The following is a 16414-nucleotide window of genomic DNA, read 5'->3' as shown; positions in this document are numbered from 1 at the left end:
CAAGATGGCCCCGTTCGAAGCATTATATGGTCGCCGATGTCGAACTCCTTTGGATTGGTCACAAACCGGTGAGCGTAAAATCTTTGGACCGGACCTTGTTACTGAAGCGGAGGAAAAGGTAAAGACTATTCAAAACAATCTAAAGGCAGCCCAAGCTCGGCAGAAAAGCTACGCTGATATACGAAGAAGACCATTACAGTTTGAAGTCGGAGACTTCGTATATCTTCGAGTATCTCCTACCCGAGGTGTTCAAAGGTTCGGTGTAAAAGGGAAACTTATTCCTCGATACATCGGACCCTTTGAAATCCTTGAAATCTATGGACCCGTAGCTTACCATCTTCAACTTCCTCCTCAACTAGTGGCCATCCATAGCATCTTCCATGTGTCTCAACTTAGGAAATGCGTCAAGGTTCCTACCAAGATCATCGATTCCCAAGCCATCGAAATCGAACCTGATCTAACCTATACAGAACATCCAATTAGAATATTAGACACCAAAGAAAGAAGCACTAGAAGAGAAACCATTAGGATGTTCAAGATTCAGTGGAACCATCATACAGAAGAAGAAGCAACATGGGAAATCGAATCTTATCTTCAGCATAATTTCCCAAACTTCTTTCAAGCCAACCTTCAAACTTGATCATCCGATTTCATTCTGTTCCGGAATCTTGGGACGAGATTCTTTTTTAGGGGAGAAGGCTGTGACACTCAGGTACTTAGTATTGTCACACCCTAAATTTTAGTGTGTTGTTGTGTGCAAAATGTGGTAAAAGTATGTTTAAAAAAAATTAAATGCTAAGAAAAAGGGTTGGTTTTATATAATTATAAATTAATAAAGGTCCTTTAGTGTTAAATAGATGAGAAAGGGAAGTGGAATTCAAATACATAAAGGTTGTTTTGGCAAAAGTTAAAAACTTGTGTTTAAATCGCAAATATAGGTGACACTACACATAGGATATATATGTAGTGTAGTTTTTAAATAGGGTTTGTATAAAGATTAGAAACTTTGCATAGTTTTATATTAACTCCAAATCCTTACCTCTTCTGTGGATGAACCTTAAAACAAAGTTGTACATTTTGAAAAATCCTACATTTTTTCTTTTGGGCCCATCCTCATTTGAGCTCTGGTTAGAAAGTTAATTGAGTATTATAGTAGGGTCCCTGTCCTTTCTAAAATTTTCAACCGGGTCCTCCTTCGTCTACCTCTCTCTCCCCGATCTCCTCTGTCTCTGCCGCGCACGCGTGATCCACCGCCGTCGGCCGCTTCCCGAGCCTGCTGCAGACCTGCGCAACCCTCCTCTCGCCCCACATGTCGCCTTGCTGCCGCTCCCACCGCCCGCGCCGCCTCCGCTGGCCTCCCTTCGTCCTGCCACGTCGGGCCGCTGGTGCCGAGCGGCCGCCACGCGCACCCGAAGGGCACGTCAGCACCGCCCGTCGACCTGAGCCTGGCCCTGTGCCTGCTCTCCCTCTCCCTCTCTTCTACTGAGCAGCGCCCTCCTATAAAGCTCGACCCGAACCCCATCTCCTCGCCTGATTTCCCCTTCCTCCCCCTCGCGACCACCGAGCCAACCACCGAGCTCCTCGCCGGGTTTCTCCGCGGCTGCTCCACCCCGCCCAAATTCCAGCCCTCCAGTGCTCCCTCACCTCCTCCACTAGCTCCCCGACCTGCTCTGGTCGAGCTTCCGGCCTTCCCTAGTCGGAATTGCCCCGACCCCGTGCCGCTCCTTGCTGGAGACGCCCGAGGACCGCCTCACCGTCGACAACCCTCTTCTGCCACATCCTCGGCCAATTTGGGTACGGGAATCGCACCCTTACCTCTCCCCGGTGCTCTTGCGCGCCTTGTTTGCCCGTGTTCGCCGGCCCCTCGTCGGGAACGCCAGCACGCCATCGCGGCCGTCGCCCCTCCTCGCCGCTGGCCGTGTTCCGCCCCTGCTCATCGAGCACATCCCCCCCCAACCAGCACCCCATGTCCCGTAGATCATGCTGAGCCAGTCCATCCTCGCCGGTGACCTCGCCGCCGGTGGGAACGTGCCGGAGCAGATCGGCTGGTCGCCATCGAGAGCTGGCAGGGGCACATATGCGAATATTTTTCCTGTTCTAGGGACCCATGTGCAAGAAACTAAGGACCCCCTATAAACGTTTTTGTTATTTCATGTGGGCAAGCTGCCGGCTTGTAAAATCGATAGAAAATTGTAGGAAAATCTAAAAATTGCCAAACCAGTTTTGTTAATGAAGTTTGGTTTGAAACTAAATACTTTTGAATCTATTTTAAACATAAGATAAAAGGGTATATTATGCATAACTTCTGCATACTAGCTTATTTTCTTGTGATTTTTGGTATGTAGCTCCTTTAGGTCATGTGTGAGCTAGTATAAAAATTTCATGCTCAGTGCTATTTTGTAGTTTAAGTTCTTTTGAACTTGTTCAAATCAAATTTAAAAGGGGTTGAATTTAGTTAAGCATGTTCCTAAGACTTATTTGTTTAGATCTTTTTTTACCCTAACCTAATTTAATGATAATTAGTTTATAATGAAATTTCCAAAAATTTATAATTCTGATCGCTTGGGATTTGAATTTAAACTTGGAGTTTGAATTCAAATTCAAATGTTTTAGTCTCTGTTTCTAGAAAATTATAGGAAATTCGTAATAAGCTTCTTTATTGAAAATAAGCTTATCCACCAAAATTCAAAGTTAAAACCTTTATAGCTTTCAAAATAAAAATTTAACTGGTCGAATTACTTCAAAGTAATTCCATCAAAATGACATAACTTAAGTGTAAATGGTAGTTTGGAACTCCACCCACTTGTTACATGAGTTTATGTTGGTTAAATTGTTGGATTGCAACTTTATTGTGAAATAAAATCTTTAACTCAAGCACTATTTCACTTAAATCCTTGCATATCATGTAGAATCAATGAAACTCGACGACGGAGACTACGAGCTAGTCCTGGAACAAGACCAAGAATTTTCTGAAGACCCTGTGCACATCGCTGAGACTCTAACTGAAGCTCCGAACCAAAGTTCGGAAACCCTCGACACTCCTACTCCTAACCCCACTCAAGAAGGCAAGCCCCGATGCATTACCCAATATTTCAATTTATTACAATTCTACCTATAAATTATGTATCTTGCATTATGTTTAGGAGTTGAAATGAAACCCTAGATGCATTGAATCTTAGGAACCATTGTATTATACCTGAGTCCTTATCGCATAGATGCTCTACTAATAGGACCGGTAGAAGTCGAGTGATTTCCTGTCACTCGCGCGATATAGGAGTTGATTGTTTACTATTCTGCAATCACTATAAGGATGATGGATGGGGTCATGTGCAGTATCATGACTTGGAAGGTTACCCCGTCTGTGTTGATAAAAGTTGATAAGGTCGAAGTGTGTGGTAGTGGTGGCTAAGCGTTTGAAAGTACTAGCCACATGTCGTGAAATATGGTAAAGCGGTAAGCCTAGTACCTGAATGGCCCGGCAAATGGACATGTCTCCACCACACGATTATCTTAATTTCTGTTGTACACACGCATCGACGTGTGGGAGTTCGTTCTGCATAGCAGACAGGAGTACGATCATGTAGTCGCGCTACAGACGTACGTCCTGCACAATTGGTGTGCGTACGGTCCTGCAGTCGCTTGTGGTGGCCCTGATCCATAACCCGGAATATGAGGGAAACGGTTGCTTTGGAACGATCTTTGGATGTTCCAAGCGTGTGAGTTAGGTTTACCCTTGCAAGGTTGAAATTCGATTCAGAATCATCCGTCTCTCGTGGAAATTGAGACTGCTTATTCCTTCTACCACATAGAGTAAGAAGTGTAACTCTTGATGGAATAATCTTGTTGAATGTTAATCTCTACCTTGCTTGTCTAGTGTAGGTGCTTACCTAGAATGGCTAATCAAGTAGAATTTGAAAGCTAAAATTTGAAAATAGATCATACTCTTTGTTGCTTTTCAGCTGAAATTAGAACCTTCCCAATGCCTTCATGAGTCTAGTTACCTGGCTAAGTATACCACAAAGCGGATAAGTCTTGCTGAGTATTAGTATACTCAGTCTCGCTAGTCTATCTTTCGGCGCCCCTTGCTTCACCGAGAAAACTTCCCGGTGAAGGGTCTTGACATCCCTCTGAGAGACGAGCTCTGAGCTGCCGCCGTACATGACATACAGCTTCTTGCGGTGCTCATCACCACCGGACTCGGAGTTGGACTGGTGATAGAGGCCATTTAGGTCCTTCCTTGGCGTTTGGTACCCCAACTCTTTCTCCGCAGCTGCAGCATCGGCGTCGGAGACCTTCTCCTTTCCGGGCCGCCACCGCGGGGAGGAGTCATCCTTCGAGGCCTGGGCGCACCTCTTGCTGACGCGCTCCGTGAGCTTCATGATCTCGCAGCATTCAGAGGTGTTGTGGCGGGCCCTAGGATGAACAGGACATGATCTAGGGTCACTACGCTGTTGGCGCGGTTCTTCTTGTTCTTCTTCTTGCCGCTGCCACGGGCAGCGACACTGGAGCCCCCCATCTAGGCTAGCCCTCCTTGAGGGGCTGAGTGCCATGCACGACCCTCAGCGGCCATGGCGCATTTGTCCGCCAAGGGAAACAGGGTGGTAACAGTTCCACCTGATTTGTGGCCAGCTTCTGCAGCATCTTCTTATCACGGACCCCCTATCGGAAAGCCGTGATAATAGATGCATTAGAAATACATGGACTGGTTCCACGTACCTTGGTGAAGTGGGAGATGAAGGCCCGGAGGGTTTCCCCGGGTTGCTGCCTCACAGCGTGGAGGTGGGCCTCCACGCCATGCTGCTGGTATGCGCTGGCGAAGTTCGCCAAGAACTGCGCACAGAGCTCTCCCCACGATTGGATGGATCCCGGGGTGAGATTCATGAGCCCAAGTTCGGGCTAGCCCGGTCAAGGCTATGTGGAAGTAACTTGCCATTACGGCATCGTTACCCCCAGCCGTCGTGATGGCGGTGATGTAGAGCTGCAGGAATTCTGACGGGTTGGTTGACCCGTCGTACTTTTCCGGCAGGTGGGGCCGAAACTTGGACGGCCAGGCCACCGCTTGGAGGTGGTCTGCGAGCGCTGAGCAGCCCACCCCTGCCACCGGGGCCTGGGCGAGTCCTTGCAGCTTCGATACAGCCGTGTCGAGCTCAGCCTCGAGGTTCCGACCCTCGATGTTGAGCTGGCGCTCACGTGCCCGCTCCATGGTGACGTGGGCGTCCTCTCCCGCACGCCTGTGGTTAAGTTCCACTCGCAGGTCTTCGGTCCATGCACTCCTCAGTGTTGGGGAGTGCACAGAGCTGGATGTGCCATCCTGACGGTGGTGCCGCTTCGGCGCAGATCCCCCACCGAGCCTGGGGTGACCTATGCCAAGTTGAGGAGGCGGTTGACATCGTCACGCCATTGCCTCAGCATGTCGGGCGAGGCTGCCGCGTCCGGCGGGTTGTGGAGCAGCTCCCTGGCCGCCATCAACGGCCCATTTGGTGTGGGCTACGTTAGGGCCTTGGAGGCCTGCTCTGCAGCATGCTGCGGCGTGACGCGCGCCACGACCCTCGATGAAGGACGGTGAGAGGCATACGGCACAGATGACGCCACTTTCTCCCCCATCAGGTGGTCATGGTGCTCGACTACTCATGGCATTGTGGTCTTGAGCCTTGATCAAGCGCTAACCAAGCCCTTCCCCTACCTGGGGCGCCAAATGTCGGAGGATTTCTCTAGCCGGGTGGCGGAGTGCACCCGCCTAATCCTAGTTTAGGATGAGTTTGGGGCAAGTCAAGGAACGCTCGATCTAGAGGCATATGAACATGAGAAGCACACAAGGGTTTAGAGTGGTTCAGGCCGCCGGAGCGTAAAACCCTACGTCCATTGTGTGATGTATTGCTTGTTTTGGTGAGGAATGGCTAACCTTGCGTGAGTGTCAACTTCCTTGTGTGTGTCAGCTCTTGTGAGTGTCTGAGCTTGAGAGGACCTAGTGAAGTCCTTGGGAAACTTGTGTTCTAACGTGCGCACCCTCCCTTTTATAGGCTCAAGGGGAGCGCGTACACTGAGCGGGGTCCCGACAGGTGGACCCGGCGACATATTAAATAACGTACACATTGGAGCCTTAAATGCTTCAGATCCGGAGATCTTCCTCATCGGCCCCCGTGCGTGTCCTCTGTGGCAGAACCGCCTAAATTATTCCGGCTCAAGCATGCTAGACATCGCTTAGGCAAGCGACAGAAGCTTAGCGCACTTCAAATGGAACAACTCATTGGTCTGTCGGGTCACCGCCCGATTCAACCACGGTTACACAGGATCGACGTAGGTTTACCTCGCACGAAGGCGAGTCCAGCATTACAATAGCTCGCAACTTTTACACCACAGGATAATTAAACATTAGTACACAGAGGTATTGTTTTACCCTAACTAATACAAATTTATACAAGTATTGTTCGAAACTTTAGGTTTTTCAGACAGTACTCAGAGTTAGCAGCGGAAAAACAATGGGACTACATACGTCACAGCGGTAGACACCATACTTAGCCCCAAGCATGGCGTTACATCGAAGGGTCATTGCCGGCCCGGGACGGATCCCATTCCACAGACCAGCCAAGCGGAATAGAAGAGGGCCAAGGAGAACTAGCCACAGAGTCCTCGAATGGCATACCTGAAATTCATATTACTAGCAAGGCTGAGTATACTAATACTCAGCAAGGTGTGGCAGCACCAATCCGCTTGAATTATTCCGGCTCAAGTGCGCTAGCCATCACTATATAGGCGATATCTGTCAGGTCACCGCCCGATTCAACCACGGTTACACAGGATTGAGGTAGGTTTACCTCACATGAAGGCGAATTTACAATCTGTTATCGCCATAATTTGACTGGGCCAGAGGATGGGCCGAGAGCAACATGGGCTGAAGGAGATCATCGTGACGGTTTGCGAATCGGCTTCTGTGTGAGCGTATTAAGGGCCGGGATGGCCGTGTATCTAGTAAGGATAGTGTAAATATAGTAAGTTAGAGATTGTATCATAATCAGCTAGGGTAAGTTAAAAAGATCAAGTCTCCGGACTATAAATATGTATCACGAGATTCAATAAAAAATAATCCAATATTCACAAGAAACTCTCGGCGCATCGTCGCCCCTTTTCCAAGGGTTTCTCCAGGTAATCGGCATGCTGCTCCGATCATGCTCCGCATGGTCAGAGCAGCGTCGTGTTTATCTGCTTATCTTTGTGTTTCTCGTGCTGAAGCGTTGTTGATGGCGAGTGACACTAGTTATCTTAAGCGATTATGATATTGCATTAGTTCTTAATAGTATATCCATGCCCTGCTTGCTGTTCGTAATCGTTTAGCTGCCCTTGTACGTGATCCCAGGTGCAAGGGCAGCACCTTGCTCTGTTCTTGCTTAGTAGATCTAATCTCTTATGGTAGTTCTTTGTACTACAAGAATTCGGTTTAATATCCGTATGATTAGGCCCTTCAAACGGGTTGAACGTTCCGGCTGCATGATTGGTGCTTTATGGTAATCTAAGGAGGGATTGTTCCGAGAATCGGCTTATTAGTTGGTTTTTAGGCCTCTTTTTAGGTTAGCGTCCTGTTATCTTTCATGTTCGTTAGGCTTAACCACGCGTAGGATGTTCCAGTCATACGGTGAAGACTTTTACTGTCGTAGATTGGATTAGCTTGGTAATTACAGAGCATGCTTTTATCTCTTCTATCAGATTCATACAAGACATTCGAATATTAATAGATCCGATCTGTTAAATGGGTGCAATCGGCTTCTTTTAGCCGATTCTGAGGGTTACCCGAAGGTCCAACCTGGTACAAGGACAGATCTGACCCAGTGCAGAGGCTCCATCGGCTCTTCTAGCCGATCTTGGGAGTCATTTTAAGAGCCGGTCGTGGCTCGGACAAACTTTTGACGTGGCTGTGCATGCAGGGAAATAACTGATAATGACTTCTACACCTTCCTGATCAGGTATAGGTCAGGTGGCACGCCTAGCACTTCACCAAGCCAGGGCGTGTGCCGGACTTCTGGGCCGTTGACCGAGGGACCGGGACCCACCAGCCGTCTCGGAAGCCTCCCGGCTCCTCGTGTTGCCTGTCGCTGCTCGCTGGTGGGTTTTGACCGACAACACATTCTGGCACGCCCAGTGGGACCTCATCGACTACATCGGCTACTTCATCGACTACATCGACTACTTCCTTCGACTACATCGACTACGACCGACTGCATCATCTTCTTCGGGTACATCGACTTCCGTTGTCAAGATGCCAAACGAGAACCCGATTACTTACGAAGAGTTATCTGATGAGCACAAGCAGAAGTATAATGAAATAAAGGCTGCTTTTGAAGCCGATCTCATTGGCTCATTTGAAAGGACCCATCACCACGGCATCAGATGGAAGAGATTTTTCATCTGAAGGTGCACTCGATGAAGTGGATCTATCTACTCATATGGAAGAACGCACGCGAGCTCTCCGCCAAGAAGTCAACTACATGGTGGCTCATTCATTACATCGACATTCTGAGAGTTTGGTGAACACCCTTGAGCGCGTCGCGGTACGTGTGGTGCAGGAGATTATGAAACACCAGTACTCTCCAACAGGACCTGCTTTAGGGAGTCACAAAGGGGAGTTGCCTTCTCAAGCCAGGCCACTAGTGCCTTACACATTTGCAGCTCCGGAGCAACAGAGTTCTCCAGCGTCCGTCATATACAAGGTGGGAGGTGACCCTGCTGATCACCAATTCTTTAGTGAACCCCCCAAGGAGGTACCGCACGGGTATGTTTGTACATATATACCAGATGGCGGTAGCCCGACGCAACCCACGCAGAGAACTGGGGGAACATCTGTAGTCGATGTTGACAAACAGGCATGGCTGGCTACTTACGCGCCAGGGCTGAGTCACGAAGGTACGCACTCGGCCCCAGGAGTTCATACAGTGGATCAGATTAGTGCCATTTTGAGAGATCAATTTGGCATTCTCCCAAGAAGGCGAGCGATCGGCTACACCAAGCCGTATCCAAGCGAGTACGACTTGATTCCCCTGCCGCCCAAGTACCGGCTGCCTGAGTTCACCAAGTTCAGCGGAGCGGAAGGATCCAGCTCCATAGAGCACGTGAGCTGATATCTGGCGCAGCTAGGGATGATTTCGGTATCGGATCCATTGCGAGTGAGGTTTTTCTCGCAGTCTCTCACAGGGCCAGCTTTTGGATGGTACACACCATTGGGTCCTGATTCTATCCGCACCTGGAAGCAGCTAGAGGAACAGTTCCATATACAATATCATTCAGAAGCTGCAAAGGCTGGGATTGCTGATTTGGCATAGGTCCGCCAGAAGCGGGGAGAAACGGTGGCGGAATACATCCAGCGTTTCAGAGAAGTTAAGAACCGGTGCTACTCAACTCGGATTTCAGAAAAAGAGGCAGTTGAATTGGCATCTTTGGGATTGGTAAAATTGATCAGAGATCTGGTTTTCCAGCTGGAGTTCAACTCTTTGGCACATCTGGTACAAAAGATGACAGTATACGAGCAACGCCACCTCGAATTATACCAAGACAAGTTCAAACGTCAAGTAGTAATGGTTGACGCTGAAGACTCTGAAGATTCTGGGGATGACCAAGAGATAGCAATTGTAGAGTGGGCACGGGGGGCAAAACCCGTGTCCTGCAAGTGGGTGAAACAACAAGGACCTTCGAAAGGATTTGATTTTGACGTGAGCAAGGTCGAACAAATATTTGACTTACTCTTGAAGGAGAAGCAGTTGAAGTTCCCTGAAGGTTGCAAGATCCCAACAGCTCAGGAGCTCCAGGGGAGATCATACTGCAAGTGGCATAACTCTTTCACTCACGGTACCGGTGACTTCAAGGAACTCTGACGACAGATACAATCGGCTATTGAGCAAGGCCGATTTCTTGGGGCAATACGCCATGAAGGTTGATACTCAACCATTCCCGAATGTAAACATGGTGGAAGGGTACGACCGATCAACATGTCGTCAGCTGGATTTTACGCTCGGTATTAACATGGCAGGACATACATCACGTCAATATGCAAGAAAGCAGGAGGCCGATTCCCGCGATCGGCCCCAAAACGAAGAAAGGGACTATATCACCGAAGAGCAGGTGAGGCACGTCACGAATCAACGACCGGTTTCCCCTCATCTTCTGAGAAAATACCAGTATCAGTATCAACAGCGTCTCCAACGCGAGACTGAAGAAGAAGAATACGAGCGACGCACTGGGAAACGCCTCAGGAAGTGAGAGGATACACGAGATCATTGGCATTGCCCGTTCTTCAAGTACTATTGGGGTTCTAGTATGAAACAACTACCCACTCTTGAGGATTGCCCAAAGTGCAGGTCTCAGAAGCAAGATGCAAGAAGTGCCTCAGTTTTTTAGCGTTTAGGACCAGTGCAGCCCCACCATGGACAAGCCGAGTCATCACGCATAGGGGGGAACTCAGAAGGTGAGGAAGACAAATGTCACCGACCACGCTAGTGTCCTGATGGGCTTAACCGATCCCAGAAGCGAAGGGTGCAGCGGTTGCGCAGCCTGGAAGAAGTCAAGGCCCAATATTTGGAAACACTGAGGAAGGCGCGACTGGATTTGGTGGAGAAAGTTCACCGCCCTCAAAAGCCGATGTAAAGACATCGGCTGATGCACACATGGTATTTGTTCTTCCTACAGAGTTTCATGCACCAGGCCATGAGGAGGTGCCAGTGGCAATATTTGTAGAGCTAAACTTCTGGAGTACAACAAAACTGATTTGGCAATATTTGGATTTTTCTACAAATTCCTATGGATTTTCAAAGTTGGCTGATTTGAAATAGGGGGGGTACTGATTTTCCACAGAAAGGCACCTGAAAAGATTTGAATTCTTGCAATTGGGTCCTTGGCCGGGTTTTACAGAGAAACCGATCGACGGCGATTGAATTCCGGCAAGGGGGCTCACCGACGGTGAGGGGAAAGTGGGGGAAAAGGTTCTGGAGCTCACGGCGATCATGGGGGTGGCCGGTGTTGGGGAAGAGAGGGGCTGACACGGCGAGTCGACGGTGAACAGGGGCGGGCAGCGGGGCTCCGAGGGGCGGCGATGGCATTCCGGTGGCCAGAGGGCAGGAGAGCGGCGGGGAAGTAGCTAGAAAGCTTCCTCGGGGTGATGTGGTGCTGGTGGTGTTCTTGGTAGGGGCTGAGAGGTGGGGGAACATCGGGACGACGGTTAGACCGAGCGGCGGCTGAGCTTAAGCTCACCGGCGCGGTGGTCCGGCTGCTCTAGCATGGGAGAGTGAAATTGGGTGGGTCTGTGTGCATCAGTGGGTGGTGGCGGTGCTACTGGAGCACTAGATCGAGGGTGGGAGGCGGCGGAGGCAGCTGACAACGGCGAGCCGAGGCAGCGGTGGAGCTCCGGCGAGAGTACTCGAGCGGAGGAAGGAAGGAGAAGCAATGCGGCGTGGGGAATGGGTAAAAGAAGTCGAGAGGAACTCCTAGGCAAGTTTTAAGACTAGGGGAGGCACGGCACGCATGAAGCAGCTTTTGGCAAGCTCGGCGGCGCGCGTGGCAACTCGAGCGACGGCGGCGCGACGTGGAGGGGCAGGGAGAGGGCCAGCAGAGGCCGGGAAGCGGTGGGTGCGGTGCTGGCGGGGCACGTGGCGCGGAGAAGAGCGGCGCGGGGCAGCTGGAGCTTGGGAAAACGGCCGGCGAAGGCGGCGGGGTCACGGGCGCGAGGCAGAGCAGGGGGAGGGGCTGGAGGTTGAAGACAAGGACTGATCTGCGATTTTCCAAAAAAGCAGGGACTCTACTGTAAGGCCAAAACAACTTTCAAACCATAGCTCAAATGAAAATGTGCCCAAAAGCAAAATTCTAGAGCTTAGCAAGATCTACAACTTTGCTTTAAGGTTCAATTTCAAAAGAGTTAAGAATTTGAATCTAATTTAAAACTTGGCAAAATTTTAAACTTCAGAGAATTCCTATTTAATTTCTACACTCCAATTGAATCCTTAGGGTAGTTTCACTTCTCACCAAGGTTTAAAAGTAAGTACTTGCTTCTTGCAAAATAACCCTTTACACATTTTGATTTTACCTACCATTCTCACCTATTTTGCACCAAAGGACCTATATTTCCCAGAATTACAAAAATACCCTTTTGCCTTTACATTAAAGTTTTTAACACACATACACAAGATCAAATATACACACTTTATACTAGAATCTAGTGTGTTTTAATCCTAAGTACCTGCATGTCATAGCCTTCTCCCCTAAAAAGAATCTCATCCCGAGATTCCAGAGCAGGATGGAATCGGACGATCAGATTTGGGAGTTGTCTTGAAGGAAGTCTGGAAAGTTTTGCTGAAGATATGATTCAGTTTCCCAAGTTGCTTCTTCTTCAGTATGATGATCCCACTGAATTTTGAACATCCTGATGGTTTCTCTTCTAGTACTACTCTCTTTGGTTCTCTTCTAGTACTACTCTCTTTGGTGTCTAGTACTCTGATCGGATGCTCGGTATAAGTTAAATCAGATTCGATTTCAATGGCTTGGGGATTGATGATCTCGGTAGGAATTTTGACGCACTTCCTAAGTTGAGATACATGGAAGGTATCATGAATGGCCACTAATTGAAGAGGAAGTTGAAGATGATAAGCTACGGGTCCACAAATTTTGATGATTTCAAAGGGTCCAATATATCGAGGGGCAAGTTTTCCTTTTACGCTGAACCGTTGAATACCTCGAGTAGGAGATACTCGAAGATACACAAAATCTCCAATCTGGAACTGTATTGGTCTCCTTCGTATGTCAGCGTAGCTTTTCTGTCGAGATTGGGCTGCTTTATAGGTTATTCTGAATAGTCTTCACCTTTTCCTCTGCTTCAGTGACAAGGTTGGGTCCAAAGATTTTACGCTCGCCGTTTTGTGACCAACTCAAAGGATTTCGGCATCAGCGACCGTATAATGCTTCAAACGGAGCCATCTTGAGACTTGTCTGATAACTGTTGTTGTAGAAAAATTCTGCCAGTGACAAGCATTTGTCTCAATTTTTGTCGTACTGAAGTACGCAGGCTCTAAGCATATCTTCTAGAATCTGATTTATCCTTTCTGTTTGCCCGTCTGTCTGAGGATGATATGCGGAGCTTTGGATTAACTTGGTTCCAAGAGCATATTGAAGTTGCTCCCAGAATCGAGTGATGAATTGTGCTCCACGTTCAGAAATGATCGTCTTAGGCATTCCATGGAGATGAACGATTTGATCTAGATAGATCTCAGCATACTTTTTAGCGTTATAAGTAGTATGCACGGGAAGGAAATGGGCAGTCTTGGTTAATGGATCAACGATTACCCAAATAGAGTCATGCGTTTGGGAGGTGTTGGGTAAGCCAACGATGAAATCCATGCTGATATCCTCCCACTTCCAAGAGGGAATGGGTAAAGGTTGAAGAATACCAGCAGTTTTGAGATGACTGGCCTTAACTCTTTGGCAGATATCACACTCCGAGACATATTTTGCAATTTCTCGCTTCATACGAGTCCACCAAAAGTTCTGTTTCAAATCCTGGTACATCTTGATACTACCGGGGTGCATAGAGAATTTGGACAGATGGGCCTCGTTCAATATCTGCTTATGAAGCTTATGGTCCTTGGGTACAACGATACGCTCGTTAAACCATAGAATCCCTTCATAATCTACTCAAAAGTACTTATACTTTTCTTCTCTTTGTGCTAACCTCTGTTTGATGATTTTGACCCCTTTGTCATGCTGTTGTGCCATGACGATGTTATCCCTAAGCGTAGTTTTAACTGAGAGATGGTTCAAGCTACCTTGAGGAATGATCTCTAGGTTGAGCTTCCTCATCTCGCAACAAAGAGTCTCATTGAAAGTCTCAACAGATAAGCAAGAGCAATGTGCCTTGCGGCTAAGTGCATCCGCAACGACATTGGCCTTGCCTGGATGATAGTGTACTTCTAGATCATAGTCCATTATGAGTTCTAACCAACATCTTTGCCTCATATTTAGATCCGCTTGCGTGAAGATGTACTTGAGGCTTTTATGGTCAGTATAGATATGGCAGTTTGTACCCATCAGATGATGTCTCCAAATCTTAAGTCCATGGATAATGGCTGTGAGTTCTAGATCATGTGTAGGATAGTTCTATTCATGAGTTCTGAGTGCTCGCGATGCATAAGCAATCACTCGGTTGTCTTGCATAAGCATACAACCAAGTCCGATTCCCAAAGCATCACAATAGATGTCAAAAGGTTTGGAAACATCCGATTGAGCCAAAACTGGGGCAGTAGTGAGATGTGCTCTGAGGGTGTGGAATGCTTCTTCACATTTCTGATCCCAGGAGAATTTAACTCCTTTCTTGAGTAGTTCAGTCATAGGCTTGGCTATTCTAGAAATGTCAGGGATGAAACGATGATAATAGCCAGCTAGCCCAAGAAAACTGCGGATCTGATGGACTGAAGTAGGAGGCTTCCAGTCCAGCACTTCTTGGACTTTACTTGGATCAACGGATATACCGTCACTGGAGATAGTGTGACCTAGAAATTTAACGGTATCCAGCCAGAACTCACATTTGGAGAATTTGGCGTACAAGTGGTGGTCTCTCAATCTCTGAAGAACAACATGGAGATGTTTCGCATGGTCTTCCGGATTTTTGGAATAAATCAAAATGTCATCAATGAAGACCACTACGAATTTGTCGAGTTCTTGCATGAAGACAGAGTTCATGAGATACATGAAGTATGCTGGTGCATTGGTAAGACCAAACGATATGACCAGATATTCATAGAGTCCATATCTGGTGGAAAAGGCTATTTTTGGAATGTCACTCGGTCTGATCTTGATTTGATGATATCTGGAGCAGAGGTCAATCTTAGAGAATACCCGGGCTCCGGCTAACTGATCGAACAGAATGTCAATGCGGGGTAGAGGATACTTGTTTTTTATGGTTACCGCATTGAGGGGATGATAATCTACACATAGTCTTAAGCTATTATCCTTTTTCTTCACAAATAGGGCTGGACAACCCCATGGTGAAGCACTCGGACGAATGAAACCCTTATCAAGGAGGTTCTGGAGTTGGATTTTTAACTCTGCCAGTTCATTGGGTGGCATACGATAGGGCCTCTTAGAGATGGGGGCTGTGCCGGGTTGTAGTTCTATGACAAACTCAATATCCCTATCCGGGGGCATTCCAGGCAAATCATTTGGAAAGACATCTGGGTATTCGCAAACAATAGGGATATCCTTTAACTTGATCCCTTCTATAGCATAGGCACAAGAGTTGTTGCACTCCCGTTGTGGAAGATAGAGAATAGTAGTTTCATGATCGGGTGAATCTATCTCCACAGCTCGGGAAGAGATATCTAATGACACTCGATGCCTAGTCATCCAATCCATGCCTAGGAGAACATCCATTCCTTCTAGGTCCAATAACATTAAATCTGTTTTTATCAGATTGCTACCCAACTGAATTGGCACCTTTCTATAAATTTGATTTGATGCAATTTTACCGCCAGGAGTCGCTATCATATAGGCGCCTTTAGTAGGATAGAAATCCAGGTCTACTTTTGTTCCACATTTTGAACTGATAAAACTATGGGTTGCACCAGAATAAAAAACTATAATCACGGGTTGATGGTTTATAGAGAAAGTACCCGTCATTATTGGCGCACCCTCGGGGAGTTCGAAGAGAGTTGTTTCTTGCCCTTGCCCTTCTTGGTCGGGCTGGATGTTTGCCCTTGCCCTTGTTGGTCGGGCTGGATGTTTGCCCTTGGAAAGATTTTCTAGGTTGAGGACAATCTCGGATGAAATGGGACAAGCTACCGTAGTTGAAACAACGATTGTTGTTATTGCCTTGATTGGACGGCGGAAAGCTCAGCCTCGGGCCTTGCTGCTGTTTCTGCTGGGGTTGTGGTGTCGGCGGCCGATTGAATTGAGCCTGCTGGGGAGGCCTGGCTACCCATCTGCCTGGTAGATTGTTTCGGGGCAGGGCTCAGGTAGCGGTGTTCTGGACCAACTGATACCTTGGCGGTTGCGCATTGGAGGGTCCCGTGGGTGTCTTCCGTTTCTTTTCTGCCGGTGGGCTGAGATGCAATCCTCTTGAGTAATGGCCATATTGACCAGTTCGTTGAAGTTGTCGACCCTTACCAGATTCAGCCGTTCCTTAAGCTTTGTGTTTAGGCCTCGATGGAAGCGATCTCCTTTACGGGCGTAAGTGTCCGCATAATAACCCGCGTACTGGCACAGGTGATTGAAAGCCTATGCATACTGCATGACAGTGCGGGTTCCCTGGGTCAAAGTTAGGAATTCATTGAGCTTTCGCTCAATGAGTCCTTTTGGAGTGTGGTGCGCTCTGAAAGTGGTTCGGAATTCATCCCATGTGACAACATGACCAGCCGGCTGCATGGCATAGTAATGGTCCCACCATATGCGG

The sequence above is a fragment of the Panicum hallii genome, chromosome 6 (assembly GCF_002211085.1).
Source record: "Panicum hallii strain FIL2 chromosome 6, PHallii_v3.1, whole genome shotgun sequence".
NCBI lineage: Eukaryota > Viridiplantae > Streptophyta > Magnoliopsida > Poales > Poaceae > Panicum > Panicum hallii.
The sequence above is the reverse complement of the archived record's forward strand: the minus strand, read 5'-3'. Positions refer to the sequence as shown.